This window comes from Bufo bufo, chromosome 5, assembly GCF_905171765.1.
Source record: "Bufo bufo chromosome 5, aBufBuf1.1, whole genome shotgun sequence".
NCBI lineage: Eukaryota > Metazoa > Chordata > Amphibia > Anura > Bufonidae > Bufo > Bufo bufo.
In genome coordinates, this window is record NC_053393.1 from 281,585,080 (window position 1) to 281,609,262 (window position 24,183).

Sequence of the window (24,183 nt, forward strand, 5' to 3'; positions counted from 1 at the left end):
TGATCTTCATCTAAGTCACAACAATAGACAATCAAAGTCTCCTTAAACTAATAACACACAAAGAATTAAATGTTACCATGTTTTTATTGAACACACCATGTAAACATTCACAGTGCAGGTGGAAAAAGTATGTGAACCCCTAGACTAATGACATCTCCAAGAGCTAATTGAAGTGAAGTGTCAGCCAACTGGAGTCCTATCAATGAGATGAGATTGGAGGTGTTGGTTACAGCTGCCCTGCCCGATAAAAAACACACACCAGTTCTGGGTTTGCTTTTCACAAGAAGCATTGCCTGATGTGAATGATGCCTCACACAAAAGAGCTCTCAGAAGACCTACGAGTAAGAATTGTTGACTTGCATAAAGCTGGAAAGGGTTATAAAAGTATCTCCAAAAGCCTTGCTGTTCATCAGTCCACGGTAAGATAAATTGTCTATAAATGGAGAAAGTTCAGCACTGCTGCTACTCTCCCTAGGAGTGGCCATCCTGTAAAGATGACTGCAAGAGCACAGCACAGACTGCTCAATGAGGTGAAGAAGAATCGTAGAGTGTCAACTAAAGACTTACAAAAGTCTCTGGCATATGCTAACATCCCTGTTAGAGAATCTACGATACGTAAAACACTAAACAAGAATGGATTTCATGGGAGGATACCACAGAGGAAGCCACTGCTGTCCCAAAAAAACATTGCTGCACGTTTACAGTTTGCGCAAGAGCACCTGGATGTTCCACAGCAGAATTGGCAAAATATTCTGTGGACAGATGAAAGCAAAGTTGAGTTGTTTGGAAGAAACACACAACACTATGTGTGGAGAAAAAGAGGCACAGCACACCAACATCAAAACCTTATCCCAACTGTGAAGTATGGTGGTGGGGGCATCATGGTTTGGGGCTGCTTTGCTGCATCAGCGCCTGGACTGATTGCCATCATCGAAGGAAAAATGAATTCCCAAGTTTATCAAGACATTTTGCAGGAGAACTTAAGGCCATCTGTCTACCAGCTGAAGCTCAACAGAAGATGGGTGTTGCAACAGGACAACGACCCAAAGCATAGAAGTAAATCAACAACAGAATGGCTTAAACAGAAGAAAATACACCTTTTGGAGTGGCCCAGTCAGAGTCCTGACCTCAACCCGATTGAGATGCTGTGGCATAACCTCAAGAAAGCGATTCACACCAGACATCCCAAGAATATTGCTGAACTGAAACAGTTCTGTAAAGAGGAATGGTCAAGAATTACTCCTGACCGTTGTGCACGTCTGATCTGCAACTACAGGAAACGTTTGGTTGAAGTTATTGCTGCCAAAGGAGGTTCAACCAGTTAATAAATCCAAGGGTTCACATACTTTTTCCACCTGCACTGTGAATGTTTACATGGTGTGTTCAATAAAAACATGGTAACATTTAATTCTTTGTGTGTTATTAGTTTAAGCAGACTGTGATTGTCTATTGTAGTGACTTAGATGAAGATCAGATCACATTTTATGACCAATTTGTACAGAAATCCATATCATTCCAAAGGGTTCACATACTTTTTCTCGCAACTGTATATATATAAGGCTGGAGCTAGATGATAACTATGGCATGACACATTGCATGGCCATAGATTGCAGTGTAGCACTGTTTACATCACAAGTAATTGCAACTATAAGTGAATGAAGTAACATTGCAACCTACAAGTTGCTGTTGCTGTGACGCAACAGTTGCAAGAAATCTAGCCTGATGGGATTTCTTGTGTGTTGTGCCTCAACAACTTGCTGCAAATACACAGAATTGGCGCTACACTTCAACATTTGGTGGTACGTGTGTAACAGCCAAAGTCACCATGTGGTCCCAGCCTAAGACTTTATTATGACATTTAATATAACCTTTTTGAAAATTTGATACAGCAATGAAATAATTATGTCTTTTATGTGTAATATGTATATACAGTTGCAATAAAAAGTATGTGAACCCTTTGGAATGATACGGATTTCTGCACAAATTGGTCATAAAATGTGATCTGATCTTCATTTAAGTCACAACAATAGACAAGCACAGCCTGCTTAAACTAATAACACATAAAGAATTAAATGTTACCATGTTTTTATTGAACACACCATGTAAACGTTCACAGTGCAGGTCGAAAAAGTATGTGAACCCTTGGATTTAATAACTGGTTGAACCTCCTTTGGCAGCAATAACTTCAACCAAACGTTTGCTGTAGTTGCACAACGGTCAGGAGTAATTCTTGACCATTCCTCTTTACAGAACTGTTTTAGTTCAGCAATATTCTTGGGATGTCTGGTGTGAATCGCTTTCTTGAAGTCATGCCACAGCATCTCAATCAGGTTGAGGATTCTGACTGGGCCATTCCAAAAGGCGTATTTTCTTCTGTTTAAGCCATTCTGTTGTTGATTTACTTCTATGCTTTGGGTCATTGTCCTGTTGCAACACCCATCTTCTGTTGAGCTTCAGCTGGTGGACAGATGGCCTTAAGTTATCCTGCAAAATGTCTTGATAAACTTGGGAATTCATTTTTCCTTCGATGATAGCAATCCGTCCAGGCCCTGACGCAGCAAAGCAGCCCCAAACCATGGTGCCCCCACCACCATACTTCACAGTTGGGATGAGGTTTTGATGTTGTTGTGCTGTGCCTCTTTTTCTCCACACATAGTGTTGTGTGCTTCTTCCAAACAACTCCATTTTGGTTTCATCGGTCCGCAGAATATATTGCCAGTACCGCTGTGGAACATCCAAGTGCTCTTGTGCAAACTGTAAACGTGCAGCAATGGTTTTTTTGGACAGCAGTGGCTTCCTCTGTGGTATCATCCCATGAAATCCGTTCTTGTTTAGTGTTTTGCGTATCGTAGATTCACTAACAGGGATGTTAGCATATGCCAGAGACTTTTGTAAGTCTTTAGCTGACACTCTAGAATTTTCCTTCATCTCATTGAGCAGTCTGCGCTGTGCTCTTGCAGTCATCTTTACAGGACGGCCACTCCTAGGGAGAGTAGCAGCAGTGCTGAACTTTCTCCATTAATATACAATTTGTCTTACTGTGGACTGATGAACAGCAAGGCTTTTGGAGATACTTTTATAACCCTTTCCATCTTTATGCAAGTCAACAATTCTTAATCGTAGGTCTTTTGAGAGCTCTTTTGTGCGAGGCATCATTCACATCAGGCAATGCTTCTTGTGAAAAGCAAACCCAGAACTGGTGTGTGTTTTTTATAGGGCAGGGCAGCTGTAAGCAACACCTCCAATATCATTCTATTGATATGACTCCAGTTGGCTGACACCTCACTCCAATTAGCTCTTGGAGATGTCATTAGTCTAGAGGTTTACATACTTTTTCCACCTGCACTGTGAATGTTTACATGGTGTTTTCAATAAAAACATGGTAACATTTAATATTTTGTGTGTTATTAGTTTAAGCAGACTGTGATTGTCTATTGTTGTCACTTAGATGAAGATCAGATCACATTTTATGATCAATTTGTGCAGAAATCCATATAATTCCAAAGGGTTCACATACTTTTTCTTGCAACTGTATAATATTAGAGGATCACTGAGGTTTCAGAATACTTTTGATACGTCATAGCGACATATCAAAAGTTTTGATCAGTGGTGGTCTAAATGCTGAGACCTCCCACTGATCACTAGAGAAGCTGTCGCATTTTTGCTCTCTTTCTTCGTTTCATGAGAGGAAGCAAGACAAACGCAATAGAAAGTCTATGGGCCAACCCCACCTCATCTACTGCAGTAAGAGAGCACATGCAGTGCGAGTGCTCCTCTCTCCTCGTTTTAGCAATCAGAAGGGGCTTTAGCACTCAGACCCTCACTAATCAAAACTTCTGATATGTCGCTTTTACTTATCTAAAGTTTTCTGAAAGCTCAGTGACTTTGACTATGGACTGTCTGTCTAAATTCTGGAACTCTGTGTAAGTATTCCTTGTCTCCAGCAGGGCTAGTTCAAATTCAAAACTTCTCCCCTTCTTTCTGTACTTGACAATGGACCCACCACCTGGCAGGTTACCCTGTTAGGTTTCAGACAACACAACAGCAGTTGCCTACCTACACCATCAGAATTAGACCTGCAGCTCTGCTGTCATATCAGATATGTCGTACATCCCACAGGAAACACCCAATAATTGGATGGCCAACTTTGTTAGATAAGATTTTATTGACCCAGGAGAGTGGGTCCTTCTTCCTAATGTATTTTGAAACACATGCTCTAGATGGAATCTCCTGATCATGGACCTCATGGAGTACAGATTTGACCACAAACTTCTTGCATTCTGATTGTTTGACATTATTGTAAGTAAATATACTGTATTTTTCGCTCTTAAGATGCTAGACACACCTAGGATATACAGGAGAAAAATAAACATATTTTTCCCCAGGCTTCAGATCAGGCTCCCAAGCTCCATCAGACTTCAGATTAGATCCTCATTCCTGCTCAGAGCTTTAGGGTCTGATCTGAGGGATCTTGGGTGGTTTGATGAGGGTCTGGTTTATCAGACCCCTGTTGCGCCTTAGATCAAACTGTATTAATGTGACATACTGGAAAAAAGGCTTAACATGACTTGGGTGTATAAAAGTTTACCAAACTATGATAAAGATATACAGTATTTACAAAACATAGTAAATTTAACAGTTACCAAAGCTATACACAAATGAGCGAGCTCCCCATCGACCAGTTCCCAACATGGTACCTGGCAGATACCCATATAATTCAAAGAGCAGAGGTGGTAGCAAGACACATCTTACCCTGATGATGTCTTTAATTGAATTAAACTTTGTTACATATCTAGATGTTTTCTATCCTCCTGGCCCCTCATGAAGGTCTTCAGTGTTCAGCATGCATGTACATTTACTTCATACTTCAGGAATGTGGCCAGGTACCAGGCACAACTAGCCAACTACATTACAAAGAATGAAAGGGGAAAGAACCACTAAAATACCTTGCTACACATTCCACTCCTGGTTCTTCCAGTTTAATTCATTTAAACCCTTCTCAACGGTGCAATGGTTATTATACCATGGTACACTTTACCATATAGGTATCTACAGAATAAGTAACCTATTCTACAGAAATCTATCAACCCATTAAAGAATACTTCTCCTAACAGGAAACTACCTTAACACCACTTGAGAAGCCTCAAAAGCTGTAAAAAAAAAAAAAAAGAAACTATGTATGTTGGACTAACGAGTGCTTTAGTAAGGATCTTCTTTGCGTCTGACCATCTTAAATGTTCAGTCCCTGGTGCCGTTTCTTGATCTTGAATTTAGAATCAATCTCTAATCAACCTCATCTTTTCTATAAAGGCAATGGTGTTAGCATTTGTTGCCCATCCCATTTAGGGTCCATTCACACGTCCGCAATTTCGTTCCGCATTTTGCGTAACGTAATTGCGGACCCATTCATTTCTATGGTCCGCAATTACGGGTCCGCAATTCCGATCCCGAAAAATATAGAACATGTCCTATTCTTGTCCGCAATTGCGGACAAGAATAGGCATTTTCTATTCAGTGCCGGCGATGTGCGGTCCGCAAAATGCAGAACGCACATCGCCGATGTCCGTGTTTTGCGGATCCTCACACACGGACGTGTGAATGGACCCTTAAAGGGTTCTCCCAACACTCACAAGTATAAGTCAATTGTTAATTTTCTTAGTGCTCCATACACCACTGCATGGTGTTTCATACTAGGATATAAATGTGAACTGTCCTAATTTTTAGCTGCTCTTATAAAAAGTTAGGGGGTCATTTGCTAAGATGAAATATGCCTATATTAGGTGTATTTCAGGCACAGATGGCTGTTGCGCCACTATCAGCGACTTTTTCCTGCTCACGCCAGTTCTAAAGTTGTGGGTGTGGCTTGGGCGGAGAGGGGGATGAGCCGGCAGGCCCATCTCATTCATCATTGTTTACGCCTGTTTTAGGCATAGGAAATGGTCTAAAAGTAAGACCGCTCAGAAGCTGTCTTACATTTAGAACTGGTGCTGGATGCTCCGAAGTTATGGAGAGGCCTCCGTCTATTCATAACTCTGGCGGATCCACCACCCGCTATGGGCCTTTATTAAGGCTGGCGTCTAAGACACTGATCGTAATAAATGTGCCCCTTATCTTCTAAATATCCTAAAAAATACACAGAGCGTTCATAGAGCAACACCTGGGATAACCAAAATCCGAGGGGGGAGGGCATGAAAACCACTTATCTTGAGGCCTTGTGCTAGGCGCACAACAACAAGGAGCACTTGAAGCTGCTGCCTCACTGTCTTACCAGACAAAATACGGTTGAAGAGTATCAAGGGAAATTAAATAAAAGGAGGCTTATCTCGGGAGCTGCTTGTCAAAAAAAAAATTACACTACGTAGTCTTGGAATATCAGTGTTTCTAATTACACTGATATACCAAGAGATATCTATCTATGTATAAATATATCAGGGGTCAGTACAGAGATCTCTCCCAGCATCTATTTATCCCCAGGACTGTGACTGTGATGAGGGGACATCCTCTGCGTCTGGGGAAAAGGTTTGTACACAAGCATAGAAAAGGATTCTTTACGGTAAGAGCAGTGAGACTATGGAACTCTCTGCCTGAGGAGGTGGTGATGGTGAGTTCACTAAAAGAGTTCAAGAGGGGCCTGGATGTATGTCTGGAGTGTAATAATATTACAGCTATAGCTACTTGAGATAGTTTGTTGATCCAGAGAGTTATTCAGATTTTTTCCTCTAAAGTGAGGAAAATTGGCTTCTACCTCAGTTTTTTTTTTTTTTTGCCTTCCTCTGGATAAACTTGCAGGATAACAGGCTGAACTGGTTGGACAGATGTCTTTTTTTTTTTCAGCCTTATAAACTATGTTACTATGTAACTGACCCGGAAGTGAAATATGACTTCTTTATCTCTTAATACTTGTTGATGTTATTTACACTGAAAACAATTAATAAAATTCCTTTCAGCTAACTAAATGCATTATTGAGTATTTGTTTACATTGACTATTTCACCTCTGTATCTGGTCCTCCCTTGATTAGGCAAAATATAGTCCCCTCCCCTCTTGTTCACACCTGATTGAACACTGAGTGGTATAAATCTACGGTAAGTCCTTAGGTCTTTCCAATGCAACATCTTTCAAGTGCAACTCTTTAAGTGTACATACTGAATTATACCAGAATTGAACCAGAAGGGGACCAAAGGTTTTTACAGAAATAGTTAATGCAAACAATGTTTCAATCTTTCATCTTACTCTTCCCATTTTTCCCAAAACTTCTGAAATACCCCCATATCCATTCACCCAGCAAGGAACTATTCATCTCTCCCTCCATCTTACCATCTCATCTGACCGCTTGCACAAACCTGTTTGGCAACATAAAACACTTCCTTCCCAAACACACACAGATACCTCATGCCCGCTCTTATTCTCACCTACTAACACTTTCTCTTCTTCTCCTTATTGCTCTCCAAATCCAGGCCCACCTCAGCAAATCCCCACTATCACCTCTACCTCCTACTACAAATCTCCTACAAATTTCTGCATTCCCCTTAAAGGGTTTCTACCACTTCGTTTTCACATAATTAGCTTTCAGACACTAGCGATCCGCTAGTGTCTGCTCTACCGAACCATCCTAATATAATTGCTTTTGGGGCAGCCGTTTCGCTAAAAAAAGAACTTATATTGATATTCTAATGAGCCTCTAGGTGCTATGGGGGCGTCATTAGCACCTAGAGCATCGATCTACCCTCACAAACTGCCGCCGCCCAGCGCGTCTTTCCAGCCCGCCCATCTCCTCCGGAATGCGATCCTCCCTGTGAGCGCATGCGCAGTGAATGTCTGACCGCTTTCCTGCTCAGACATCTCGCCTGCGCCGATGACGTCATAGTGCTCCGAGGAACAGGCGCAGTGGAGATGTCTCTGCAGAAAGCGGTCAGACATTCACTGCGCATGCGCCGAATACATACGCTCACAGGGAGGATCGCATTCCGGAGGAGATGGGCGGGCTGGAGGGACGCGCTGGGCGGCGGCAGTTTGTGAAGGTAGACCGAGCCTCTAGGTGCTAATGACGCCCCCATAGCACCTAGAGGCTCATTAGCATATCAATATAAGTTCTTTTTTTAGCGAAACGGCTGCCCCAAATGCAATTATATTAGGATGGTTCGGTAGAGCAGACACTAGCGGATCGCTAGTGTCTGAAAGCTAATTATGTGAAAACGAAGTGGTAGAAACCCTTTAAACCTAATGACCATTCCTCTGACCCCTGCTCCTTTGGTTCCTCTTGCAGGAGCATAATGGAACGCTCACTTTATCTGAAACAAACTGTCCTACATTCATGACCTCTTCATTTCTTGAAAACTTTCCTTTCTGGGTCTCACAGAAACATGGCTGACACCTCCCCCCCCCCCCGCTGCACTCTCTTATAACAGATTTTATTTCACTCACACCCCCCCGCCCCGGCTGCAAACATGGTGGAGGAGTTGGTATTCTCCTATCAGACACCTGCTCCTACAGCCCAACTCCACTGCCACCCTCCATTACACTCATTTCATTTGAAGTACACTATGTTTGCATCTACTCTCCCTCCAAGTAGCTGTCATTTACCGTCCCCCAGGCCCTGCCACGATCTTTCTTGACCACTTTAACACCTGGCTCCTAAACTTACTTTCTGCTGACATCCCCGCTATCATCATGGGTGACTTTTCAACATCCCTATTCAGGGCCGTCTTTAACGCGGGGCAAAAGGGGCAGCTGCCCCGGGCCCATTTGCTCCTGGGGGGGCCCAAGGCAGCTGCCTCTTGAGCCCCGCTGGCCACTGGTGATGTGGGGGGGGGGGGGTGGCAGCAGGGCACAGGGAGATGAGCGCTCATTTCCATAGTCATCTGTATCGCTGTCCTGAGGACAGCGACACAGATGGAAGTGCTGCGGCAGGGGAGGGAGAGGCGGCGGGCCTGCAGCCTATCAGAGGCAGGTGCAGGCATCATCGCACCGCCTGAGCCGTACAGCGCGGGACACAGGCTGGAAGAGGCCTGCATCGCCACGCTGCCAGCCTTATGGAGGTAAGTATGTGATTATTTTTTTATGGTACTACTACTGGCACATGATTGGGGGGCATCTATGGGGGCACCTATTACTGGCGCATGATTGGGGGCATCCATGGGGGCACTTGTTACTAGTACATGATTAGAGGCATCCATGGGGGCACTTGTTACTGGCACATGATTGGGGGGAAACTATGGGAGCACTTGTTACTGGCACATGATTGGGGGACATCTATGGGGGCACTTGTTACTGGCACTGTATTGGGGGGTACTGTGGGGGCATTTATGGGGCACTTACTGGCACATTATTGGTGGCACTTCTTACTGGCACATTATTGGTTGGCACTATGTGGGCACTTACTGGCACATTATTGGGGGCACTATGGGAGCATCTACTGAGGCCACAAAGAAGGGGTATTTTATATGGGGGAAGGGGGGAGAGGAACACTATGGGGCTTCTACTGAGGCCACAAAGAAGGGGTATTTTATATGGGGAGGGCTCTGTATAGGGGTATTTTATACTGGGGCACATTATGGTGGGTACTATGGGGAAGGGGTGAGAGGAATACTATGGGCTCATCTATTGGGTGCACTAAGAAGGGGTATTTTATACTTGCAAATTATGCGGGACACTGGGCATCTACTGGGGCACTACATAAGGGGCATTTTATACTGGTACATTATAGGGGGCACTAGGAAGAAGGGGGAGAGGAGCACTATTGGGCATTTACTGGGGGGCACTATATAGGGGTATTTTATACTGGCACATTAAGGGGACATTAGCTCAACTGGGGGCATTAAAAGGGAGTATTTTTTGCACTGGCACATTATTAGGAGAATTATCACTACTAGGGGTGCATTATAGTGGGCTTTATTACTACTGGGATCTATGGGAAACAGGATTACTAGGATGGGCACTATGGGAGAATTATTACTTCTGGGGCACAGTGGGGACATGTTGGGGGCACTGTAGGAGCACTATTACTACCATGTGTGCTCTAGCAGGGAATTATTCCTATTGGTGGAACTTTTGGGAGCACTATTACTGTAGGGGCACCTTGGCACAGTATCGGCTTACCACAATTATTTTTGGGGAACGTTATGTTTACACTATTAGTGTCAGGGGCACTATTTGCTGGGCACTGTGTGCCAATAATTTTTGAAGGGCACTATCTGCATGGCACTACTATTATCAGGAGGTTTATCTATTTCTGCAGTATAGTATTGGGGAGCACACCGGCAAAGTATTGGGGGTGGTAGGATGATTTTTCCAGAAGATGGGAGGATGATGGAAAAGTAGTAAACTAAGATTTTGTTTGTAAAACTGCAGAGACGAGGAATGTCTGAAAAATTGTGGTCTGGTCTGAAGGTCGGAAAGGAGAAGATGATGAAAGAAAAATCTACATCAAAGAGACATCACTGGATGTAAGAGGTATGTGGCGCTGTATTACCCTGTATGTAGGGGTGGATGGAGGGGTTAGTAGTACAGTACTATCAAGTCAAAATAATGGAGTGAAAAAGTAGCAAATTTTTGCGCAAATGCTAAAACTGCGCAAAAATGTGCGACTTTTATTGGCTCTGCGCTATGCTCACCAGTTTTCTGAAAGTGGGTGTGTTTTCTTATGTCAATGAATCTCTAGACAGATTTACTATTGCCACAATTTAAAAAGGTCGCAAAAAAATGTGCATAAAAATTGTGCAATTTCACTCCAGTGAGGACCATTGCTAATCTTATGCGACTTTTAATAGAACATGCAACTTTTTCGTAAAGACGTGCCTCTTTTTGTAAAGCCGCTTACTGAACGATAAACTGCTACCGTCAAACCACATTTATCACAGTATTAAAGGACCATTAATAAATCAGACTTAGCCAAAGTGATTTTGGACATATGTAAAAGTGAGTAAGATGTAAGTGTAATGATAAATCTGGCCCTATATATTTGTGTCAGAAGTTGTGCTTTTTTTTATTTTTGAATAATGATCAGCCATTTTATTTGATACTTTTGCGCCGATTTTTTTTCTATATTAAGGGACACTATAGTCAACAGAACCACAACAGCTAAACGTAGTAGTTCTGGTAGCATGTCTCTGCAAGCATTTACATTACTCCCAAGGAACACCTCTAGTGGCCACTCATCATTATTAACCGCCTCCGGACCGCCTAACGCAGGATCATGTTCCGGAGGCGGCAGTCTCAGGCAGAGTCCCGCATCGGCGCGTCATCTCGCGAGACGCGAGATTTCGCTCAAAGCCGGCCCGCGCATGCGCATCGCGGGCCGGCAAAAGTTAGATGGGTATTAAATCACCAGCCTGCCAGCCACTGATCGTCGCTGGCAGGCTGGCGATTTTCAAAAAAACTAATCACAAGCCATATAACACCTTATATTTATAAATATAAGGTGTTAAATGGCTTCTGTGCTCCTCTGCTGGTCCTTTTAGTCGGTTGGTTCCAGCAGAGGAGCACACATCACTGTGAGTACCCACCAACACCACACTTAGCCCCCAGATCACCCCAATTAACCCCTTGATTGCCCCTGTCAATCACCTAGTGAAAGGGAAAAAAGTGATCAGTGTAAACAGTCACATTTTTTTTTCACTGGTATTGACTGTTAGGTTTTAGGATAGTTTAGGCCCCTTGGTTAGGTAGTTAGCGATCGGTTAGCGCCCACCGCACCGCAGTCGCTGATTAGCGTATCGCTAATCAGCATTTATACTTTTATAGTATTGTAAGTGATCAAAACTGATCACAGTCAGATCTATAATAGTATTAGTGTCACCTTAGTTCGCCCTCCACCCAAAACGCAGTGTTTGCCTGATCAGGCCTGATCGGTCGCCCACACGTGCGTTCACCCGCGCCCGCCCCGCCGCAGTGACCAAAATTATTTTTTTGATCACTGCACAATCACTTTACAAGCGCTGCTGCGATAAAAAAAAAAATCAGTTTTAATATTTTTATTCAATCGCAGCGGCCTCCGGTACTTCGCTAGCCTCCCATTTGTAAGACAGGCTTGCTTTTTTTCTTGGGTAGTCTCAGGGAATACCCCTAAATTTAGTAGTCCAAATTTCAAACAGGGGGTATTCTTCTGAAGAGGCCTACAGGCTTCTGACCCAGTCGGATGAGGAATGGGAACCCTCATTTGACGAATCCAGCGGGTCAGAATATGAACCTGTAGAAAGCAGTGGCAGTCTGACCCAAAGTTCGGACGAGGAGGTTGAGGTCCCTGATAGCACCAGGCATACCCGGCCCCTTGTTGCTAGACCACAGGTTACGCAGGATCCGCTTCAAGGGCAGCAGAGTGGGGCTGGCGCTGTCGGATTACGTGGTGAGGCATACACCAGCAGCGCAGCCCACCCTGGACCTAGTACCAGCACTGCCGTACAACATGGTGAAGTGGCGAGCACCAGAAGGGCAGTTGAAGCTGGTACGGTGGCACGTGCAATAGTTACCCCCGTCGCACCACCGCACACACAGGCCCTTAGAGCCCCTAGAGTCCCTGAGGTGCTGGCAAACCCTGATTGGCAGTCCCCAACTTCAGCCACACCTGTAGTTCCCCCTTTCACCGCCCAGTCTGGAGTTCAGGTTGAGACAGCTCAGATCGGTTCGGCACTGGGATTTTTTGAGCTGTTCTTGACTGCGGAGCTCTTGGACATAGTCGTGGCAGAAACAAATCGGTATGCCACTCAATTTATAGCCGCCAACCCGGGAAGCTATTATGCCCAGCCTTTCCGGTGGAAACCAGTCCAAGTTTCCGAATAAAAATTTTTTCGGGGCCTTCTCCTCAACATGGGTATAAACAAAAAGCATGACTTGCGGTCATATTGGTCCACGAAACCCAATTCATCACATGCCCATGTTCTCTGCTGCTATGTCCAGGGCACGATTTGAGGCCATCCTGCGTTTCCTGCACTTTATCAACAACACCACCTACCGTCCCAGAGGCCACCCAGCTTTTTGACTGGCTCCACAAAATTCGGCCCCTCATAGACCACTTCACAACAAATTTGCAGATTTGTATACCCCTGAGCAAAACATCTGCGTAGACGAGTCCCTTATACATTTTACCGGGCGCCTTGGCTTCAAACAATTACATCCCAAGCAAGCGCGGCCCGTATGGGTCAAATTGTATAAGCTATGTGAAAGGGCCACAGGCTATACCCACAAATTTCGGATCTATGAGGGTAAAGATCAGACCCTGGAGCCGGTCAGTTGCCCTGACTACCTGGGGAGCAGTGGGAAGACAGTCTGGGACTTGGTGTCACCCTTATTTGGCAAGGGGTACCATCTTTATGTGGACAATTTTTACACAAGTGTGCCCCTCTTCAGGCATTTGTTTCTAGAACAGATTGGCTGCTGTGGCACCGTGCGACCTAGTCGCCGGGCTTCCCCCAACGGCTCGTTACCACCCGTCTTGCAAGGGGGGAGAGGGCTGCCTTGTGTAACGAAGAACTGCTCGCGGTGAAATGGAGAGACAAGCGTGACGTTTACATGCTCTCCTCCATTCACGCAGACACGACAATACAAATAGAACGGGCAACCAGTGTCATTGAAAAGCCCCTCTCAGTCCACGACTATAATGCGCTCATGGGAGGGGTGGACTTCAATGACCAGATGTTGGCTCCTTATTTAGTTTCCCGACACACCAGACGCTGGTAAAAGAAGGTGTCTGTATATTTGATTCAATTGGCTGCATATAATAGTTTTGTTTTCTACAGTAAGGCTGGGAGAACAGGATCCTCCTCAAATTTCAGAAGAGATCATCGAGAACCTCCTCTATCCCAGAGGTTCCGTGGCCCCATCCACCAGTGTAGTGAGCCGTCTACACGAGTGACATTTCCCCAATGTCGTTGCTGGTACCTCAACCCCCCAAACCGTCACCCCGAAAAGATGTAGTGTCTGTAGCAGGAGTGGAATAAGGCGTGACACCCGCTATTTCTGTCCTGACTGCCCTGACCACCCTGCCCTATGCTTAGGGGAGTGTTTCCGGAAGTACCACACACAGGTACACTTAGCATAGGGATTGCATCTCACAGGACAGGCACACAGGGCTATTATGCGAATGAAGAAATCTGTGCCGTTCATTTTTTCTTTCAGCCCAGAGGCTGAACGGAAAAAAAAAATATCTCATTACCCCGTATGCTCAATATAGGAGGAGAATAGCAGAAACTCCTAATGCTGGCCATACATGTAATGATTGCGGAGACCCTCAAATGCCAGGGCAGTACAAACACCCCACAAATGACCCCATTTTTGGAAAGAAGACACCCCAAGGTATTCGCTGAGGGGCATATTGAGTCCATGAAAGATTGAAATTTTTGTCCCAAGTTAGCGGAAAGGGAGACTTTGTGAGAAAAAACAAAAAAAAATCAATTTCCGCTAACTTTTAAAAAAAAAATTTCTATGAACTCGCCATGCCCCTCATTGAATACCTTGGGGTGTCTTTTCTTTCCAAAATGGTGTCACATGTGGGGTATTTATACTGCCCTGGCATTTTAGGGGCCCTAAAGCGTGTTAAGAAGTCTGGAATCCAAATGCCCTCCTAAAAGGAATTTGGGCCCCTTTGCGCATCCTGGCTGCAAAAAAGTGTCACACATGTGGTATCGCCGTACTCAGGAGAAGTTGGGCAATGTGTTTTGGGGTGTCTTTTTACATATACCCATACTGGGTGAGATAAATATCTCGGTCAAATGCCAACTTTGTATAAAAAAATGGGAAAAGTTGTCTTTTGCCGAGATATTTCTCTAACCCAGCATGGGTATATGTTAAAAGACACCCCAAAACACATTGCCCTACTTTGGAAAGAAGACACCCCAAGGTATTCCGTGAGGGGCATGGTGAGTTCCTAGAATTTTTTAATTTTTGTCACAAGTTAGCGGAAAATAATGATTTTTTTTAAATATTTTTTTCTTACAAAGTCTCATATTCCACTAACTTGTGACAAAAAATAAAAACTTCCATGAACTCACTATTCCCATCACGAAACACCTTGGGGTGTCTTCTTTCCAAAATGGGGTCACTTGTGGGGTAGTTATACTGCCCTGGCATTTTATGGGCCCTAATGCGTGAGAAGTAGTTTGAAATCAAAATGTGTAAAAAAAAATGCCCTGTGATATCCGAAAGGTGCTCTTTGGAATGTGGGCCCCTTTGCCCACCTAGGCTGCAAAAAAGTGTCACACATCTGGTATCGCCATACTCGGGAGAAGTTGGGCAATGTCTTTTGGGGTGTTATTTTAAATATACCCATGCTGGGTGAGAGAAATATCTCTCTAAAAGACAACTTTTCCCATTTTTTTATACAAAGTTGGCATTTGACCGAGATATTTCTCTCACCCAGCATGGGTATATGTAAAATGACACCCCAAAACACATTGCCCAACTTCTCCTGAGTACGGCGATACCAGATGTGTGACACTTTTTTTGCAGCCTAGGTGGTCAAAGGGGCCCACATTCCAAAGAGCACCTTTAGGATTTCACAGGGCATTTTTTACACATTTTGATTTCAAACTACTTCCCACACATTAGGGCCCCTAAAATGCCAGGGCAGTATAACTACCCCACAAGTGACCCCATTTTGGAAAGAAGACACCCCAAGGTATTTCGTGATGGGCATAGTGAGTTCATGGAAGTTTTTATTTTTTGTCACAAGTTAGTGGAATATGAGACTTTGTAAGAAAAAAATAAATAAATAAATAAATCATCATTTTCCGCTAACTTGTGACAAAAAATAAAAAGTTCTATGAACTCACTATGCCCATCAGCGAATACCTTAGGGTGTCTACTTTCCGAAAACGGGGTCATTTGTGGGTTTTTCTACTGTCTGGGCATTGTAGAACCTCAGGAAACATGACAGGTGCTCAGAAAGTCAGAGCTGCTTCAAAAAGCGGAAATTCACATTTTTGTACTATAGTTTGTAAACGCTATAACTTTTACCCAAACCATTTTTTTTTTTTACCCAAACATTTTTTTTTAATCAGAGACATGTAGAACAATAAATTTAGAGAAAAATTTATATATAGATGTAGTTTTTTTTAAAAAAATTTACAACTGAAAGTTAAAAATGTCATTTTTTTTTTTGCAAAAATTTCGTTAAAATTTCGATTTAATAACAAAAAAGTAAAAATGTCAGCAGCAATGAAATACCACCAATAAAAGCTCTATTAGTGAGAAGAAAAGGAGGTACAATTCATTTGGGTGGTAAGTTGCATGACCGAGCAATAAACGGTGAAAGTAGTGTAGTGCAGAAGTGTAAAAAGTGGTCTGGTCATTAAGGGTGTTTCAGCTAGGGGGGCTGAGGTGGTTAAAGAGGTTGTCTGGTCCCAAAATCAAAATTCTTTTTATGTGCTCCTAACACCCCACACCATACATATATAAGCCCCCAACCTGTTTGTCATGTCCAAGCTTTCCTTCCCCCCTGGAAGACATCAGATTATCCTGGAAGATCTGTTTACTTTCTCCCCTTCTTGTTTTGTTGAATACATAACTTTATTGATACACAAGCCTGGCTGCACAGTGATAAGTCACATGCTGGACACGCCCCCCACACTGCTCTGTCTGCAGCAGCCACACCCACTACAACTACCGTGTCCATCTTTCTACACACAGACATGAATCTGCTTCTCACTCAGTGTTTAATCTCATTACTGACAGTCCACAGGCTCTTCCCTCACCATCTCCAGAGTGTAATAAACAGCTGGAATCAGCAAGCACACCCAAACACATCTGTATCTAATCCTATTATGTGTGATGCAGCCTGCTGAGCTGTGTATCTAATCCCATCACTGACCGTCCACAGGCTCTTCCCTCACAGTCTCCAGAGTGTGATAAACAGCTGGAATGGGCATGCACGTCAAAACACATCTGTATCTAATCCTAACATGTATGTGTGCCTGATACAGAGCCTGTTCAGTGTGATACTGCCTGCTGAAGTGTGTATCTAATCCCATTTTGTATCATACAACCTGCCAAGCTGCTTATCTAATCCCTTATGCACACGACCATATCCATTTTGCGATCCACATTTTTTGCAATCCCATTGAGTTCTATGGATTTGAGGTTCTCATTTTGAGGACCAGAATAGGACTTCTTCTGTCCTTACTGGAACTGACATACGTAAAAAAAACCACACTGATGACGTCCATGTGCTTTCCACATCCGTTTATTAGTTCTGCGAAAGATAGAACATGTCCTATTCTGGTCCTCATAATGCAGATCTAAAACCCATACAACTCAATAGGATTGCAAAAAAAAAAGTGAATCGCACACGGACAGTATCCTTATTTAGTGGATCCGCAACTTGCAGACCACAAAACCGAAACGGTTCTGTGCACAAGCCCTATCACTTATACTCAGCACCCATAACAATGACATCCACAGCGCCCCCATAACATTGACGTCCAAAGTGCTCCCATAAATGTCATCAACACTGCCCCTATAGCAGTGCCATCCACAGTATTCCCATAACAGTGTCATCCACAGTGTTCCCATAACAGTGACATCCACACTGCCCCCATAACAGTGCCATCCACCGTTTTCCCATAACAATGAAATCTACCGTGCCCCCATAACAGTGACGTCCACGTTGTCCCCATAACGTGACATCCACAGTGCCCTTGTAAGTGTCATCCACTCTGCCCCCATAACAGTGACATCCACAGCGCCCCATAACAGTGATGTCCACAGTGCTCCCATAAGTGTCATCCACACTACCCCTATAACAGTGCCACACTGCCCCATAACAGTGCCATCCATATTGTGTCCATAACAATGCCATCCACGGTGCGCCCATAACAAACAGTGCCATCCACGCTGCGCCCATAACAAACAGTGCCATCCACAGTACCCCCATTCTGCGATCCAGTGCCCCCTTGTTTGCCATCTAGTGCCCCCTTGTTTGCCATCCAGTGCCCCCTTGTTTGCCATCCAGTGCCCCCTTGTTTGCCATCCAGTGCCCCCTGTTTGCCATCCAGTGCCCCCTGTTTGCCATCTATTGCCCCCCCTTGTGCCATCCAGGTCCCTCATTGTGCCATCCAGGTCCCTCATTGTGCCATCCAGTGCCCCCCGTTTGCCATCCAGTGCCCCCCGTTTGCCATCCAGTGCCCCCCCCCCCCCGTTTACCATCCAGTGCCCCCCCCGTTTGCCATCCAGTGCCCCCCCCCCCCCCCCCGTTTGCCATCCAGTGCCCCCCGTTTGCCATCCAGTGCCCCCCCTTTTGCCATCCAGTGCCCCCATTGTGCCATCCAAAGTGCCCCCTGGGACATACACATCATAGCGATCAGCCCCTGTGGCTTATCACTATGCTGTCACTCCTGCACAGCACTACATCGCACTGTGCAAGAGTCAGTACAGGCTTCACATAGAAGTCAATCCCGCAAATGTGCACTAGCATTCAGCATAGTGCGCTTCAGCATAGTGAGGACGGTCGGGCGGAGCTTTCTTTTGCAGGAGGCGGTGACGTCATTCATGATGTTCCGTCTCCTGCTCAAGTCAGGAAGAGAAGACCGGAAGACAAGGAGATGGACATTGCCCGGAAGAACAGTGTAATGGATCTCCTGGCACCCCGACTAGGTTCCTCCGTTGATGGATGCTCCTAGTGCTTCCCGAGGGCCCCAAGCACTCCACCTGACACCGTAACCACCTCAGACCCCACGAACCACCGCAGCTTGGTTGAGGTCTCGCCGGCCTCCAACCACGCTGGACCCAAGACCAGGCTTCAGCTTCCAGTGGGTGAACCTCTCCTAAATCCAGAGAGCAGGAACCAAGAACGAGCTCTTACAAGAGTTTATACTCAGGGGAGTATTGTGTAGTTATCCCATCCCCCAAACATGAGCCAAGACTTCATGAAGGGGTAAAGCAGGACTCATTAATGAGCACAAAGGCAATTCTTATATACAGTTTTCCCCACAAGGTTACCACCCACGGGGACCTTGTGAAGCACAGGACACAAAGTCACAACAGCCAATCAGCACAGTATTGTACAGTTAGATACTCCCAGCTAATGTACACAAACCCCTCTGCCTGTGATACAATTAACAATATACAATGGGCATTGTCTGCGACGCAATCAACAAATACAATGGGCATTGCCTCAAACACAATTAACTTAATCACTCACAGGCAAAAAACACACATTTTTCCCAACCACAGAAAACACCCCAAAACACCACATATCCCCATAAAAGTCACATCCCCTGATGGCCTCGATCTGGGTGAACAAACTATCCAAAATCACGCAGATCGGTTCAGGGGTTCTGGATTTTCGTGGAAGTTTTATTTTTACCTCACCGTGCACATGGTCCCATGCCCAAAATAGTTCCATACACTCGACGGTAAAACACTGCTTGACAATTTAAGATGGCCGCCGCCACATGTTTGAATCTGTTCCAGTTAAAAGTCCAAGGGTCAGAAACAGTGCCTTTAAAATCCAATGTGACCAGGGGCCATAGTCACAGGGCAAGAGGCTGGCAAGCAGGCCTCTCCAAATCACAGGTGCTTTTGTCACAAACAGAAAATCCATCTGGAGGGACCATGTGACCAGGAGACAGATCTCAGGAATGGCTACACTGTGGAAGGTAAGTATGTCACCAATAATCTTTACTCCACAGGTTAGAAGTTTTGAGCCAAAAAAAGGTTTAGGCTGGAGAACCTCTTTAAAGTTTACTACTCTACGAGTTGTGTGGATTTTTTTTTTGCATGCGTGTTGTGGAGGGTGTGATTGCATGCTAGGGTGTGGGAAGGCGGGATCCAGGGGGCCCAAGTAAATTCTTGCCCAGGGTCCAATCAGTATTAAAGACGGCCCTGTACCTATTGACACCTGCCACTCAGCCGCTTCTAAACTATCACACTCTTCCTCCTTCAGCCTCTCACAGTGGTCTTCCGCTCCCACCTACAGAGATGGTCACACTCGGGATCTTATCTTCACCCGCCTCTGCTCCATATCTACCCTTTCTAATTCGCCTCTCCCACTATCTGACCACAACCTACTCACCTTCTTTTCACCTCTTCACTCGTCTCTTCTGCTGCTCCCCCAGTCCACACACTAACACAACACCTGCAGGAACCTTAAACATCTCGACTTTCGCTTGCTTTCGTACTCTCTTCTGCCACTCTCTACCATTTGTTCCCTCCAAGACCCAGATACTGCCACCACCCTGTATAACACCACAATAAGTACAGCTCTGGACATTGTTGCCCCCCTCACACACAACAAAACCTGAAAAATCAACAGACAACCCTGGCACACCAACCTGACCAAATAAATCAGACAAGCTTCCAGGGCTGCTGAGCGGTGATGGAAGAAATCCCATTCTAAGGATTAGTTCACCACATACAGTTGTGTTCAAAATAATAGCAGTCAGACATCACTAATCTGATCAATCACTGTTTTTGGTAGAAATGATATTTCTACATGGCAAATAATTTACTAGCAGGTGTAGTAGAGTAATCAAAATACAACAGACCCAACAGTCATGACATGCATGCTGCTGATTCTGTGTAATTGAATCACTAATTGAAAGGGGCATGTTCAAAATAATAGCAGTGTGGAGTTCAATGAGTGAGGTCATTCATTCTTGTAAAAACAGGTGGAAATTATTGCCCTTATTTAAGGAAGGAAGGCAGCAAATGTTGTACATGCTGGTTACAGTGAATTTCTCTCTTAAATTCTGAAGAAAATGGGTCGTTCCAGACATTGTTCAGAAGAACAGCGTACCTTGATTATACGTTTTCCCCTCTCCAATCAATTTTTTAAAGTGCAGAAAATTATAGGCTGCTCAGCTAAAATGATCGCAAATGCTTTAAAATTGCAACCAAAATCTGAAAGACCTGGAAGAAAGCGAAAAACTACCATTCGAATGGATAGAAGAATAGCCAAAATGGCAAGGACTCAGCCAACAATCAGCTCCAGGAAGATCAAAGAAGGTCTAAAGTTACCTGTAAGTACTGTTACAATTGGAAGACACCTATGTGAAGCCAGGCTATTTGCAAGAAGTCCCCGCAAAGTCCCACTGTTGAAAAAAAGACGTGCTGAAGAGGTTACAATTTGCTAAAGAGCACATTGACTGGCCTAAAGAAACATTTTGTGGACTGATGAAAGTAAGATTGTTCTTTTTGGGTCTAGTGGCCGGAGACAGTTTGTCAGACGACCCCCAAACAGTGAATTCAAGCCACAGTACACTGTGAATACAGTGAAGCATGGTGGCACAAGCATCATGATATGGGGATGTTTCTCATACTATGGTGTTGGGCCTATTTATCGCATACCACGGATCATGGATGCGTTTGAATACATCAGAATACTTGAAGAGGTCATGCTGCCTTATGCTGAAGAGGAAATGCCCTTGAAATGGGTGTTCCAACAAGACAACGACCCCAAACACACCAGTAAACGTGCAACATCTTGGTTCCAGACCAACAAGATCGACGTTATGGAGTGGCCAGCCCAATCCCCGGATCTTAATCCAATAGAAAACTTGTGGGGTGACATCAAAAATGCAGTTTCTGAGGAAAAACCAAGAAATAGAGAACTGTGGAATGTAGTCCAATCACCCTGGGCTGGAATACTTGTTCACAGTTGCCAGAAGTTGGTTGACTCCATGCAACACAGATGTACAGCAGTTCTCAGAAACAGTGGTTATACAACTAAATATTAGTGAAGTGATTCAAAGGAAAGCAAAATCTTCAAACATTTTTCAGTTTATATACCGTATTTTTCACCCTATAAGACGCACCGGCCTATAAGACGCACCTAGGTTTTTGAGGAGGAAAATAAGAAAAAAAATATTTTGAACCAAAAGGTGTGCTTTTGGTGGGTTTTGAACTAATTGTGGTCTGTGGATGGCACTGTTATAGGGGATCTGTGGATGGCGCACTGTTATGGGGGATCTGTGGGTGACACTTATGGGGGATCTGTGGGTGACACTTATGGGGGATCTGTGGGTGACACTTATGGGGGATCTGTGGGTGACACTTATGGGGGATCTGTGGGTGACACTTATGGGGGATCTGTGGGTGACACTTATGGGGATCTCTGGGTGACACTTATGGGGGATCTCTGGATGGCACTGTTATGAGGATCTGTGTATGACAGCTATGGGGGGGATCTGTGGATGACACATATATAGCATCTTATGCTATGTGTCATCCACAGATCCCCTCCATAAGTGTCCCTGTAGTGAATGACCCTCAATACACGCTGGGGGCCGGCATCTGCTTTTATAATGACAGCGGGGCCCGTGCAGTGACTGTATTCTACTACACGGGCCCCGCTCACTGTATGATCCTATGTCTAATAGTTACCGTAATTGTAATTGTATGTAATCAGGAGCGCTGTGTATTGCCGGTACTTACAACTAGAAGCGGTAGGTAGCAGAGAGGAGGGAGAAGGCAGGCCGGGAGGACGGGCGCTGGCAGCGTGAGTCATACGTCATGGGTCCACGCCGCCTGCTTCATTCATTCATAAAGTGGGCGGCGCAGCCGCATGACGTATGACTCACGCTGCCAGCTTCCGTCCTCCCGGCCTGCCTCCTCCCTCCTCTCTGCTACCAGTACCTACCGCTTCTAGTTGTAAGTACCGGCAATACACAGCGCTCCTGATTACATACAATTACAATTACGGTAACTATTAGACATAGGATCATACAGTGAGCGGGGCCCGTGTAGTAGAACACAGTCACTGCACGGGCCCCGCTGTCATTTTAAAAGCAGATGCCGGCCCCCAGTCCCGCCTCCCTCACAGCTGATACACCCGCCGCACGGCATCGCGGCGGGTGTATCATTGAAAACCCGACAAAATCGGCAGCATTCGCCGTATAAGACGCACTGCTATTTTCCCCCCACTTTTGAGGGGAAAAAAGTGCGTCTTATACGACGAAAAATACGGTAGTGAATGTTTGAGTTTGTAAAGAATACAAACACTGCTATTTTTTGAACAGTCTAATATTCACTTAAAAAAAATTATTAGAGTAAGGGCTCTTTCACACTTGCGTTGTCCGGATCCGTCGTGCACTCCATTTGCCGGAGGTGCCTGCCGGATCCGTAACAACGCAAGTGAACTGAAAGCATTTGAAGACGGATCCGTCTTCAAAATGCGTTCATTGTTACTATGGCACCCAGGACGCTATTAAAGTCCTGGCTGCCATAGTAGCAGTGGGGAGCGGGGGAGCAGTATACTTACAGTCCGTGCGGCTCCCGGGGCGCTCCAGAATGACGTCAAGGCGCCCCATGCGCATGGATGACGTGATCCATGCGACACGTCATCCATGAGCGTGGGGCGCCCTGACGTCACTCTGAAGCACCCCGGGAGCCGCACGGACGTTAAGTATACTGCTCCCCCGCTCCCCACTACACTTTACCATGGCAACCAGGACTTTAGCGTCCTGGCAGCCATGGTAACCATTCAGAAAAAGCTAAACGTCGGATCCGGTAATGCGCCAAAACGACGTTTAGCTTAAGGCCGGATCCGGATTAATGCCTTTCAATGGGCATTAATTCCGGATCCGGCCTTGCGGCAAGTGTTCAGGATTTTTGGCCGGAGCAAAAAACGCAGCATGCTGCGGTATTTTCTCCGGCCAAAAAACGTTCCGTTCCGGAACTGAAGGCATCCTGATGCATCCTGAACGGATTTCTCTCCATTCAGAATGCATTGGGATAATCCTGATCAGGATTCTTCCGGCATAGAGCCCCGACGACGGAACTCTATGCTGGAACCCAACAACGCAAGTGTGAAAGAGCCCTAACACCACAAATTTGATATATTTTTCATGTTTTGATTTGGAATAGAATGTGTAGTGTTCCCAATGCATTTGTGTGTAAACACACTGCTATTTTTTTGAAAATGACTGTACAAGCAATCCCTCCTCATTTTCAAATCCTCACTCGCTGATGCAAAACAGGCCTACTTCTCATCTCTCATATCTTCCCTGTCCCACAGCCCTGAACAACTTTTTAACACTTTTAACTCCCTTCTCTGTCCCCCAGTGCCCCCACCCTCTCATCTCAGCTGAGGACTTTGCCACATACTTCAAACAAAAGATAGTCAACATCTGAGAAAGATTAAATGCACAGTCCCCACAGCCCCTCTACACAACTGCTCAGTCCTCTTCTCCCAAAACCCGCTTCTCCACCATTACAGAAGAAAAACTCTCCACTCTACTCTCCAGATCACATCTCA

General features: G+C 45.0%; 1 protein-coding gene across 2 annotated transcripts in view; it reads left to right on the forward strand.

Annotated features, from left to right (window-relative positions):
* Positions 1 to 24,183, forward strand: part of SDHA (succinate dehydrogenase complex flavoprotein subunit A) — a 615,692-nt gene that overhangs the window by 510,316 nt on the left and 81,193 nt on the right. The window lies entirely within an intron of this gene.